This window comes from Ambystoma mexicanum, chromosome 5p (assembly GCF_040938575.1).
Source record: "Ambystoma mexicanum isolate Mex_15411 chromosome 5p, UKY_AmexF1_1, whole genome shotgun sequence".
Taxonomy (NCBI): domain Eukaryota; kingdom Metazoa; phylum Chordata; class Amphibia; order Caudata; family Ambystomatidae; genus Ambystoma; species Ambystoma mexicanum.
In genome coordinates, this window is record NC_090930.1 from 1247057029 (window position 1) to 1247070862 (window position 13834).

Genomic DNA, 13834 nt, shown 5'->3' on the forward strand with positions numbered 1-13834 from the left:
ATCCAAAGTAAAGTATTTAATCAACTTAGAGTCCATGCAATTCTTTTGTAATGTCTTTTACATGTGTCTATGTGCATTCCACAAGCAGTTTATATAATTCAGCATGAAGTCCCAGAAAATACACCTGTGCAAACCTACGTGTAAAATAGGAGCTGTCAGACAGAGCTGTAGGAAACATATTTCTGTAAAGGTTGCTATTTTGCACAAGGCAAATAAACATATGTTCGCTATCGCTGAAAAGAAATCAAGGCCGGCTGAAAATTATATTTTTGTAGGCTATAGGATATAGGGCCTCGGAAAATACACATTTTGTCCTATTTTAAGGTATGGTAAGCTTAAGTGCTCAAAAGCCCTTTAGTGGATATTTGTCCCCTCTGCCTTTGAGAAAACATATCTTTAGCTGCACCCAATATCATTCATATGTATTTGGCACATGGGGCAGTATATCTGCTGAATTACCACCAAACCTGATTACTGTTAAAGCCGCTTGGTCTCAGAGATTTACTGCAGGATTACAAGTGCTGGCAGGGTGGTTTTGATCCCCATTTTCGGAGTTCATTGACCTTCATGGGCATTTTGACAGAAATACTGCAGGCGAAAATTCTGCCAGTTTTGCAGATTTTTGGCAGTAAGGTCAAGGTTTTACCTCCAGCATTTTGATGAGACCCATGGTACTTTGGAGACAGATTTAGAACTTAGCTGTTTGGGTGACTAGTGAGACGATTGATAGCTTGCTATGGACTTTGTGTTGTTTGACTCCAATAAGTCCATGAAACTCTAACAAGGTGAGCAAATTGCAGAATGACTGCTCTTTAATGCATGCCTTTATTTGCTGGGAGGTCAGTCAATCTCAAGTGACCAAAAGGCTGAGAACCTTCGACACATCCACATCGGGCTGCAGTTTGTATAGATAGAAACCACAGAATTACAATATATTCCAGATAGTAAGTAAATTTAAACTGCTGTTCTCCTACTGGCTCTTGCCATTTACAAACCTAAAGATAGAAATACATTACCCAACTCTACTGGTTAGTTAGTACATTCCATGTGACATTTCCAAATCCATCCCCCTGCAGATGAACTAATAGGGCAATTAGTAAACATGAAATCTGCACCTCCTGGCAACAGTATTAGATACACTAACATCCTTTCCCATGATACCAGACATCTTGTCACCCTAGATCATTCCCAGACCATGCAGCTTCCTTACTTTGAAACATATCTTTGCAACTATCACATTGATACATGTTGCTACTCAGCTAGGAAATGTACAGAAACTGTTAGTTTACAGGACATTCATCTTGATTGGGAAAGATAGATGCTCATAGAAAAAACATGTTGCAGAGGTTTCACTTCTGAGACGTAATTTCTTGCATTATTTGTACTACTAAACCACTCCCCCATGAACCCAGCAATCCTACGACTTCACCAGCGGGCAGTAGATCGAAAGCCTGATTCAGTATTTTGGTAACTTCTCAACTTGAGGGCTAGTTCACACCAGAGCATGCTTTTTGCAATGACTGTATTTCCGCCTGACCAATGCTAAAGATAAAAATCATTATTATTCCATGTGCTCAAATTCCCTCGGAAAAGCTTCATGAGAAAGGATAGCAGGAACTTCATCTTTGAAACAATAAAATAATTAATGAATTAATATGATTAATATTTGCACTGCCTGGTGCTCCAGTCGTGTACTTGGCAACTTAACACATTCTTTTGTATGCACCAGAAATGAGGCCTGACTGGAAAATGGCAGAATCACTAAAACAACACGGAACCCTCACGTTTTGGGTATTCGCACAACCTGTATTTCCCTTTACATTTGGGACATTGTATTTGCATATTAACACTTTCAATTGTGGACAAATGTTTTGAGCAATAGATGTAGAGAAGATAATAAACCTTGAAGTTCATCCAGAGGGACACTCAATTTGTAATTGTCTAATTTTGCGTGCTAACCAAATTCATGGTTATAGTGGTCTATGCAACCTGTAGGTCTCTCAAACCCTGAATCAATTCTCATGTTGATTTTACTGGCACATTGGATGTTTTATTGATTTTCACACATTCTTTATTGTCCCTTTGGTCCAGAAAACACTGCAGCTATATTAACAGTGTTACCTTTTAGCAATAATCACAGAATGGAAAATTGCTACCTCGTAGAAGAGGTTTAGCAACACAATGCTCATTTGAGCCACATGTTTAAAGTGGCTTCACTGCTAGATCACCAATGAATATTGTGCTCATTGTGGACACCCCTTGTGTATCTCTGAAGAACCTAGGAAACCTACACTAACTGCCACTGCAAACCTACATTGTCTTGATGGAAGCCCACAAAACCTACATCGGACTCACCACCAATGCTCCTGCTGTCATGTTAAAACAAATTCCCCTTGTGCAGGCTAAATGAGCCACAGGAGCCAGAACATCATCATCTTGCAAACAAAGAGAACCAAAAGGGACACGAGCAGAAAGCAAGCATTCATATTATTTATCCATGTGTGTTCATGGTTGCACTAAGACAACCTTACACAATATTAAATTAATCAAAATATCAAAATGTCAATACAAATAAAAACAATGCAGATAGCACAATTCACCACAGTACAAAAAAGCATTAAGTGACATATGTAGTAAATTCATCAACCACACCAACCAACTTCATAATTACACTCTCATTATCTTAAGTTTAACACACTTGCCACTTGTAAAATGTTTAAAACAGCAATCATACAAAATAATTCCTCTCCACTAGAGATTCTGGCAAAAATATGATCAGTGTCCAGATCTGCCTCATTGTGTATAACCCAAATTAAGTAGAGAGATCTAATTTTGGTCAGTGCTGCACATAATAGTATGATATGTTTTCTGGTTTGGACTGCTACTGTGTCCTGACAAAGGTTGCATGCCACTTTTACTTCATGCGGCACTCTGACTTGGTAGATCTCTCTGGTCGGGGGAAGAGTTAGGCTGTACCACAAAAACTGGTCATCCCAGTATGAATTTGGAAATTGCTTTAAATAGTTTGGGAGTCTCCCCAGAACCTTATCTAATGGAGACACCTATATTATTGAGTATATTGCCACATAGTTGACATTGTGGTTATCCAATCAGCCCTTAACATAGCCTTTTTTACATCACAAGGATGACTTTTGAGGTTGTCTTCTAATAACTCTAAGGTAGAGATAATCTTTTCAACTCTTTTTTTTTCATTTATTAGCCGCATTATGTATTAGCGAGTCTACGATAACCGCCAAGTCTTGCACAGGAACTATACATTTCCTGTACAGTGCTACAATTAGTAGGTCTACCATACAACTTAATGAAGTCAACCTTAGCTCAAAACGTAGGGCAGACATTGGAACACACACACAGGCAGTCCTAGAGCATGTTTCCATAACCTAGATTACATTTTACTAAATGGAAGAGAACATAATTTGTTGTTGATCGCAAATCCATACAGAAGGCTAGGGATTACCTTCATTTTATAATAGTATAACAAGAGGAAGTGAGGAAAATTTGCAGTATTTTGATTTTATTTTTCTCATATGTGCACTAGCTTGTGTAGCCTTCATCAGTTTATTGTTCAACCGCTCCTGAGAGTTATCAGCTGAAGTCAAGGAAAAGCCCAGATAGGTCAAAGATGGAGAGGGCATTATTTCTTGCTCCCCCATGTACCATGTGAATCCCATTTTCTTTTTGCTGTTACGAGTGAATCTTATAATCATAGTTTTCTGTTTGTCAATACATAGATCATTCACCTGTGATTATTCTACAATGGCATCTAGCTGTTTCTGTAAGCCAATTTGGGTACAATCCATAAACACAACATCATGAGCATAGGCAACGTATGGTATTGTCAAATTTAGGATTCTTGGGGGAGCAAATAGGACATTTACCAGGTATAAACCAAGATCAGATAAACACAAATACAGGTTAAACAAAAAAGCTGCTAACACACAGCCTTGTCGAAGGCCCCTATGGGCGGGGAAGGCCTTTGTAGTATTACCTGACCCATTAAGCTGGAGTCTTAGGGTGGACTGATCGTGTAGATTGATCAGTATCATGAGTAGCTGGTCAGGGAATTCCCCAATCCTTTACCTAACGCCACAGTAGGTTGTGATTAACACACTCAAATGCTTACGTGAAGTCAACTGCGGCGAAATAGAGGAGGAGACTACCTGGGGTGAGTGCTACATCTCCCAGCCAACTTACTATTACACCATTCAGATCACTGCCCACCCCACACCAATGCTCCTGCTTGTCATGTTAAAAAAAACATTCCCCTTCTGCAGGCTAAACCAGCAGCAGAACCCAGAACATCATCAGCTTGCAAAGAGAACCAAAAGGAACAAGAGCAGACAGCAAGCATTGTCAAACTGTGCACAGAAAATATGGAGCCACGTGGAATCAGAGCAGTCCCCCCACCCCTCTCTCCTACATTTCAGAAAAGGGTTAAAGAAGCCTTTTTTCAGAGAACGTCTGGCAGATTGGTAATCTGTGAAACGTGCTTCATTTAGATGGGGCCCACCCTTCCCTCCCTAGGCTGTGTTGCTTCTCTCTCTCTCTCTCTCTCTCTCTCTCTCTCTCTCTCTCTCTCAATCTATCTCTCTGTCTTGCTCTATCCCTCCCTCCCTCTCCATTCTGTCCTTGGAATTGTGCACTGCGTATTATTTCTGTATCCCACTGATTCCTCCCAACCTCATTCGCGCTATATTAAATAAAGAAACAAATACCTACATCCATGTATGTAGTGCGCAGTTTTACGCCTAGTGTTTCGTATCCCCCAAGTAAAGCCGTGAATGTGAATGTAATATATATATATATATATATATATTTTTTTTTAATGAAGGTATAACTAAAACGTTCCAAAGAGAATAAACACAACGTCAAGCTCATTTGCATAAGGAGCACTTCTGGGATGCAAAGTGATTAATTAAAACTCGTCACACGTAAGTGAATGGATAATGGGTTTGGGGACACAAAATAAACACAGCAGTATCAATTAAAAACTAAAATTGCAATAACACACTTACACAGAGGGAAATGAAACAAACAGACATCTGGATTGTACACTATTCTGTCTGTTAGCTTCATGATTCTGCAGTCTAACGCAAGTTGTTATTTGGTGCAAACGATTGAATGCAATATAGATATCCCACCTACAGCGCTAATAGCATTTAATGAAGATATTTGTCCCAAAAGGTACGGTTTCTCTGATGGGCCTTTATTTTAAAAATGTTGGCATCATAGCACTTGAGTAAATTGGCAGCCAATCATTTGAATCCTTCTTTCGTCTTGTAAAATTGTTAGAAATGTTGCTAGTATATATAACGTTTGATGGCACAATGCAAAACAGATACATATTGGCCCTCGTTACAACCCCGGCGCTAAACCATGGCGCTATTAGCACCATGGTTGGTGCCGGTGTTGTAACGAGTCCGCCATGGTGGAATGGGGAAATACCGCTCCATTCCAAGGTTGGCGGGCGGTATTTCCCCATTTCACCATGGCCCTTCCCCATTCCCATTTTCGCCCCATAGGGCTCAATGGGACTGGGGAAGGTGCTAAGTACGGTACCGCAAACTGCGGTACCGTAATTAGCACCAAGGTCCCTTTGCGGCACCCTACTTTAACGGCTGGTAAAACCAGCCGTTAAGGTCGGGTCCCGCAAAGGGACCTCGTAATCAGGCGTTAAGGGCTTAACGGCGCCAACACCTTTTACGGCGCCGTTAAACCCTTAACGCCAGGGTCGTAATGACCCCCATTGTGTATTTAATGTTTAACATAAAACTGGCAAATTAGAAACTGACAAAAAAGTTAATTGATCATATTAAGTTTCCGCTGGATTGTTGCAAAAACATGTAGACACTAAGGAATCAACAGCAGAGAGATTTTGTAGAATGCACATGGCAAAAGACCAGATGAATGCTCTATAAACTAGCATAACCGAGTATTCATAATGGCACATTTGTATATTGATCGTAATGCTGCAGTAATACATGGGATACAATACTCCTCCACATGGCATGGTTATTATTGCAAGTAGCGACGGAGTTTCATGACCAAATAGAGCACAAGGCTGAAGGATGAGTTCCTTTGTAAGGTCATAGAATTCTAAGCTGAGTTGCAATATATGTTTTATCTAAGTTAGGCATTGTTTTTGTGTGTCATAAAGCATAGCTACACCATCATACAGGATAGTATTTTGCCCAATCTAATCCCAGAGACTATCCAATAGTGGATACCTATATTCTACGTGCAATCTGGTAACATGAAAAAATGCAGCTCGTAAAATGTTGCAGAGACATGTTTTAAACAGTGCCATGGGCCGTATTCACAAAAAGGTGCAAAAATAAAGCAGTGTTAGGGCCACCGCTAAGAATTAGCTACTCATCACTATGATTCACCAGGAAAAGTCACAAAGTAAAAAGTGTAGCTCTTTATGCACCCATAATACTCCACATTGCACCACAACAGAGGTGCTGAACAGGTGAATGCAGCCAAGCGCTCAGAAGGTGAATGCAGTGAGCGAGTGGCACAATAATACTCAATTAAGTACAAGGCAATTCAATTAGAAACTGTCCAAACAATAGTACAGATTGTAGAATTGCCTGTGCAGCATCTGGCTCCAAAGCAAGATTGCTAGGACTGATTGACGTTGTTGGCATCCATGTCTTGCAGGTCAGGTGTTGCTACTGCTTCCTTAAAGATGAAACCTCGGAAAGGAAGATCCATGAAGGGACAGTAGATGATAAAGTAGTTGCGGTCCAGCCATGCACACAGATGGTGTTAAGAATAATGTGTACAAATGCCTTTGACAGCTGGCAGAGGTTGATGCATCTACATGACCAGATGTATGTAATCCCTGTGTTGGCACACTAGACTTATGCATCTCAGCGCTTTTCAGCAGTGTTCCAATGAACCACCATGCAACATACTTGCTGGACACTTCCGCCTTAGTGGTTGAAGTACTGTCTCCCCCAATCATGCCTGAAACAAATTCCCTTCTGCCCTGTATGAGTACAGAGATGAGTAGAGGATATAGTGCCTACTCAACCCTCACACTTCTACAAATCAGGAGTGAACCCAATCAGACAAGTAAAACAGGAACAGATAAGAAATATAACTCCTTCCCCTTTTGTGGTAACATGGTCCGAAGGAAGGCTATACTCTGAAGAGGGATGTGAATGTGAAACGATTGCAACCCAAACTGTGGTGTATAACACGACAAAACATAGGAATGCCCAATCAAGCTCTATAAAAATATATATACTTTAATTAAGAATACCATATGCGACAATAACTAAATAGAAAACAACTCACTAAACCCCCCCCTGTAGAAATAACACATAATATGCAAGATATTAAGATGCAGCACTCTGGGTAATGATATGGGGCAAAAAAGGTAATAAAAACACAATGATCCAAAAAGGACATGTTGTTGGGTTGTGAAATGGGATTAATGCGACCTAGCCACACTATAGGGCCTACACGGGGCAGTTATAAGGAAATAATACCTGTGCAGTGTCTTGGTGGTTTGGCAACAATGAACCAGGCTTTTCTGCGTTGGTCAGCAGTTCGATTTGGTTTCAAATGGAGCAGTCACAGTAGACAAGCAGCAAGCAGAGGTCAAGGCGAGGTTAAACTGAAGACGGTTGAGGTTTGAAGCAATGCTTGAGTGATGCAGTTCGTGAGTGTCACCAGGTTCTGTTTGGTGGTCAAGGTTCGATAGCGTATGGGATAATGACAGGATCCACAGGAGAGTCGATTCAATGCAAGGCTTGAAGGATTCAGTTCACAGAGAACAACAGGGTTTGTTTGATCATCGACTGTGTTGCCAATACAGAGACCATCTGGTTTGAACAGCGGTTTCAGTGTCGCAGATACAGTGATGCTTTTTTGTTTGAAAGGATGCAACAATGCGCTTTGAGCTGACACACCTCTGTGGCTAACTGGTTAGAATTGGAGGAACTGCAGTTTGAAATTCATTGAGCGCCAAAGGCAGCTCCGGAAAGCCTTTTTGGATCATATGTGTGTTGAATGAATTTGAATCGTAACTCGCAGTGGCTTAATGGTGAAAGAGCAGAAATCATGGCTGTCTTGGATTTCAGGAGCTGTGTGTCTTACTCCAGGGCATCACGGGAAAGAGTAGTTATTTTCATATGTTCCCAAAAACTGGAGAGCCTAGTACACAACTTCATGGGTCCTTCAGCATGGTGACCTCATAGGCAGTAGTACAGGTTTTGCTCCAGCAGCAGGTCACCGCCAATTTGCCTTGATGATGTTTAAGGGAGAGAGTGTGCCTCTGCCTTGGACTCCTTGCCTTTGTGTCACAACTGGAGGACATTGGAAAGGATGGTGCTCCCAGCAGGGTTCAACAAAATCTTCTTGAAAGTTTTTTTGTTTTGTTTTCTGTCTTCAAATCTTTTCATCATATTTAAATAAAAATAAAACAAGAGACACAGTCCCACCCCCCAAAAACGTGGCCCTCCTTCCCCAACCGCAAAACATCTACAATGATCCCTCTTCCTTCCCCACTTGCACAGTCTTCCCCCAGATCTCTCTGGGGCACAATTATGCTATATCCAGGAGTCTCAGCACCCTGAGTCGTGTGGGACATGTTTAGTGTTTAGTCATGGTCTTGACAAACTCTAGAAAGCCTCCCCACTTCACATATAATCAAGGCAATCCTTCTCCACACGGAGAATGACTCCTTCTCACATAGGAGCTGCCTCCACATTCCACTCATCCAATCATCAATCTGGGGGCTTCAAATTGATTGCCACGCTGATGCAATATTGTTCCTTGCTACTACAAACATAAGTCTAAGCAGCTCTACAGAACTACACCTGCTTGCCTACCCCTTCTTTCCAACAAGCCCAGTAAGCCCAGCTTTGGAGTGTTTGATACCGTCCACCTGACACCCTCTGTAATATCTGCAAAAGCTCTTTCCAAGGTTGACGTTTGGGATAGGACCACCAGATATGCAGGTACCTGCCTGAACCTTCACACACTCTCCAACACAGCCCAGTTGCCCCCTTACCCATATCTGCTTTCTTAACGGAGGTAAGGTAACATCTAGCGAGACATTTATAATTTTGTTCTGCATATTGTGTACTAATTGTAGCTTTTTTAACCCCCCTCCAAATATCCCTCCAGTGCCCCTCCTCCAGCTCGCCACCTAGGTCCCTATGCCATGCCACCACATAGGTGGGGAGACCCTCATTCAATATGCTGCTCAGGCACTCGTATAGCTGAGAGATAAGCCCTGTCAAGCCACCCGGGGCAAACATCATTTTTTTCAAAAGGTGTTAACTGTCTAGCTGCTGCCTCATTGTTTTCCTTCTGAGGAACCCAATGTCGAGGCTGCAAATACCTGTACCGTTCCCCCTTGCTTAGCCCAAAGGTTAATTTACAGGAGTCAAATGGATGAATTTGCCATTTCTCAAATATATGTGCAAGAAATTCACAACCCCCTTCTTTCCACTCACGAAACATGCTGTTTCTATAAGTGGAGGTGAACTCTGGATATTACTGACTAGGAGAAGCTGGGCCTGGGCATGCGGTCAATCCCATCCTTCTTGCGATTCTGTCCCACACCCACAGAGTTGTTCTCGTGGATGGAAACTCATGCATACCCAAGGGCCTCCATGCCACATCTTCTTGATCCGGAGCCATCGATTTGGGGAGACTGGATCCACCAAGTCCCTGAATACCCACAACTGAGTCGCTTGATAGTATGTCCGGATATGTGGTACTCTCAAACCTCCCGCTTCCTAGCTCAGTATACAAGTATACAGCCAACACCAACACCCTCAATGCTCTATTTTGCCATATGAACTCAAATACCTCACTTTGTAGCTACTCTACTTTCCGCTTCAGTGCCTCTGCTGGTAAAGCCTGGAACAAGTATAGCAGCCTGGGCAGCATGTTCATTTTTATGGTGGCGACTCTACCCATCAATGACAAGGCCTTTGACCTTCACTTCCCCAACACCAATCAAATTGAGCGTAAAACCCTGGAATAATTTGCCTCACACAGTTCAAAGAACCTCATCATCAGCTGCATCCCTAGGTAACCAATACTTTGTGAACCCCATTTAAAAGGGATACTCTCTTCAGTCCCTCAACCCTTTCTGGCGCTATGTTCAAGTTCAATGCCTCACCTTTCCCTATATTTATCTTAAACAACCCCCACACCACTTGATATTCCCTGAGAAGCCTTATGACCCGAGGGAGGGATGATTCCAGCAAAATATTGCCAGCAAACAGACCGATCTTATTCAATTCCCCCCTAATACTTGATGCCCTGTATTCCCAGGTTTGCCGTCACCTTGACCTCAAAGGGCTCTACTGACAGGGAGAAGAGCAGAAGGGAAGGGGACACCCCTGCTGAGTCCCTCTAAAAAGGCTAAAGCCATCCGAGAGATGGCCATTCACTGACACTTTAGCGTTTGGCCCCTGATATAAGTTGAAGACCCCTCTGATGAGGTCCACTCCTAGTCTAAAACTCATCATCACTGCACACAGAAAATACCACTCAACACAGTCAAATGCCTTTTCGGCATCTAAGGCCAACAACATAGCTTGGGACTTCTTCCTATGTGCTATATCTATCAAATCAATAATTCTCCTGGTTTTATCAACTGCCTGTCTTCCTGCTACACATCCAGATTGATCAATTTCTAACAAGTCTAGCAAAAACCTGTCCAATTGCTCCACTAATACCTTTGCATATAGCCTTCTATATATATTCAGTACTGCAATTGGGCGATTCGAAGAGCAGATCATAGGGTCCTTCCTCTCTTTGTCAATCAACAACACCCTTGCCTCCTCAAAGGACCCTAACACTTTTCTTTCCTTCTATTTCTCATTAAAGAGGGCACAACATGGATCTGCAAGTCTCTCTACAAATGTTTTATAGAACACATCGAAGAGCCCATTCCACCCTTGGGATTTGTTAACCTTCAAAGACATGATAGCTCGAAGAACTTCCTCTTTCGTGATATCCCACGTTCAATGCCTGACGCTAAACTAAATGTTTAAAAGCCATGCATGCAACTTTTACACATTTCATTACTGTTCTGCCTCATTTTCATTAATTTGATTAGCAGAGAGGAGGTATGTAATGTAAATTATGATTCTGCCTCCCCTCACTTTGGGACCTTCTTCTGTTTCTCTTATGTGTACAGTCCATGTGCCAGGACTGAGCTTTCTGCAGCACATAAAGCTCCAGATATGTTTGCTTTTCACATTTTCTAAGTCTCTTCATCAGGACTATCATAAAGATGTGTTTTGCAATTCTTCTTGGTCCCCTTTCATCTCCCCCTTACAAATACTCAACGCATTTAAGCCAGCATGAATTTTCATGCTGACACAAATACTGTGGATTCCTATGCAATACGCCTACAAATTACCCTGCAGACACCGTAGGAATCCATTGTAAATGATGCATGCCATGCTTCCATGTCAGGCAACTAGTACGCATGTTCCATGGCAGAGTGCAAAAGGGTGGCTTACAAGCATGTACGCCACCGTTTTGCTCATTACTTTTACACTCCGCCATGCAAACTTTGAACATTGCCTGGATGAGACCTGTCTATGCAAAAGATTTAAATGTAGCAGGTCCCATCTGCATAATGTACACAAAACTACAACATGTGTTCGATTATGTCTTTCTTTTATGCTTTCCTTATCATGGTAGATTTATACAAATCGGTAAATTCAAGCAGGGGACCAACAACACGCCCACTTACCTGCTGTTGGCCCCCCTGCATGCAGTTTTCAAAACTCAGATAGCTGAAGTGTAAAGTAAGACACAATTATGTTTAGGGAAATAAAACACCATATGCAAATTACATTTTGCAGGCAGCTTTTTACAATGGATACAAATGGAATCCACCTGCCAACAAGCAGGTACAATTGCGAGGTGTATTCCATTGGAGTCCATCGGCTTTACACCTGCTTAAAAATCTCATGCAGGCTTAAAACCGCGTTTTCCTCCAAGACGGAGGAGGAAAGCAAAGCAGAGATTCACATTCTGCTTTGCTGCCCCTCCTATGCCATGGAAGCTCAGCCAAACGGGGCACAGCATTATATGGAGGCATACAAGCACCGCGCCTTGTTGTAAAGCATACGTTTAATGTCGCAATCTGTATCTTGCAGAAATATTGGGGGTCATTAAAAAAAAGAAAAAAATCTTAAATTGCACCTACTTGTGCACGTGCATGCTGTGCTGACTTCTGTATCCATTTTTGACACTCTGATGGTTTAGAGTCAAAATCGAAGTGTGAAACAATGCAAAATAACCTTTACTCTTCAGGTTTACTAACCACTTTGCGAAACATAGAATAACACCTGCAAACACGCTCTGCAGGCAGCATTTGATAATGGAATGCAACAGAATCCACCTGATGTACACCAGGCGTAAAAACAAGGCACATTCCATTGGAATCTTGGATTTTACGCTAGCATGAAAATCTCATGCAGGCGTAAAATCAAATGCTCTCCTTAGACGGAGGAGGAAAGCAACGCATAGACATTGGGCCTCATTAGGACCCAGGCGGTAAGGGGTTTACGGCGGCGTAAACAGCGCCGACCCTTACCGCCTGATTCCGAGGTCCCTTAGCGCCATGGAGGATTTAACACCTGCTTTTAGCAGGTGTTAAAATCCATGGCGCTAAGGGACCTTGTTGTTAATTACGCCACCGTAATTTACGGTGGCGTAATTAACGCCTTCCCCACTCCCATTATGCCCTATGGGGCAAAAATGGGAATGGGGAAGGGTAAATGGGGATTGGGGACTTACCGCCCCGCCAACCTCGGAATGGGGCGGTAAGTCCGCCAACCACCATGGCGTAAACATAGTTTACGCCATGGTGGTAAAGGTACGACCCAGGCGGTAACTTACCGCCTGGGTCGTAATGAGGCCCATTATCTCTGCTTTGCTGGCCGCCCCGGTGCCTCAGGGTGGATGTAACATGGGGCCATGAGACCCTGTTACAGAAAGGTTGCATTGGTGTAAGCGTGTTGAGCACTACAGCAAACATTGAGTAGGTATTTTTGTACTAAGGCCATTTCTATCCTAGTGCTACTTGCAATCAGACAGGAGCAAGCTTTCTATAACACTGCCCTCTAGTCATGCACAATTGCTAACCACACATTTTGCAGCAGTCACATGCAACTGGCTAACAGATAAACGAGATTGGTGCAACACAGCACATTTCTTTGTTATTGATCTCTGAACGGCAGGAGATATTTTTCTGGATACTGGCATGCGATCAGGGCCGTGCCGCCCATTTTGTGAAAACCATGCACTCAGACCTCGTCAGCAACCATGACTGATACTGGAGAAGCACGATGCTAAACGATTAGATTTCTGGAAGAATGGATGTGATCATGAATAGAGCTGAGTTGGAAGGTAACTGGGTTAAATATAACCTTATGTCAGTGGTCTTCAAACCTTTTGAACCGAGGCCCCCCTAAGAAAAATGTCTCCGGCCCAGGTCCCCCTATAAACATGAACTCCAAAATTTTACTCGGTTGCGAACGGTTATCGCGCGCTGGAGTAGAATGGTGCCCCTAATGAAGGAGTGAATGCCAAACACCACGTTGTTTCAAAATGATTGCTTGCAATGATTCAAATTAGATTAGAGGACAAATATTTGTGAACAAAGCATTCCAATTTTGCTATAATACAGAGGACTTGACTAAAAATAGTGTTGGATATTTATTTTACACAAACGAAAACACCCAATATTGCTGTCTTGTAGTAACATTTGCTATACAAGTGCTGTAACAATTTGTTTCTCAAGTACAACAACTTACTGTCA

At 42.4% G+C, this 13834-nt stretch overlaps 1 protein-coding gene across 4 annotated transcripts in view; it reads left to right on the forward strand.

Annotated features, from left to right (window-relative positions):
- Positions 1-13834, forward strand: part of LOC138481515 (cadherin-10-like) — a 1315401-nt gene that overhangs the window by 982617 nt on the left and 318950 nt on the right. The window lies entirely within an intron of this gene.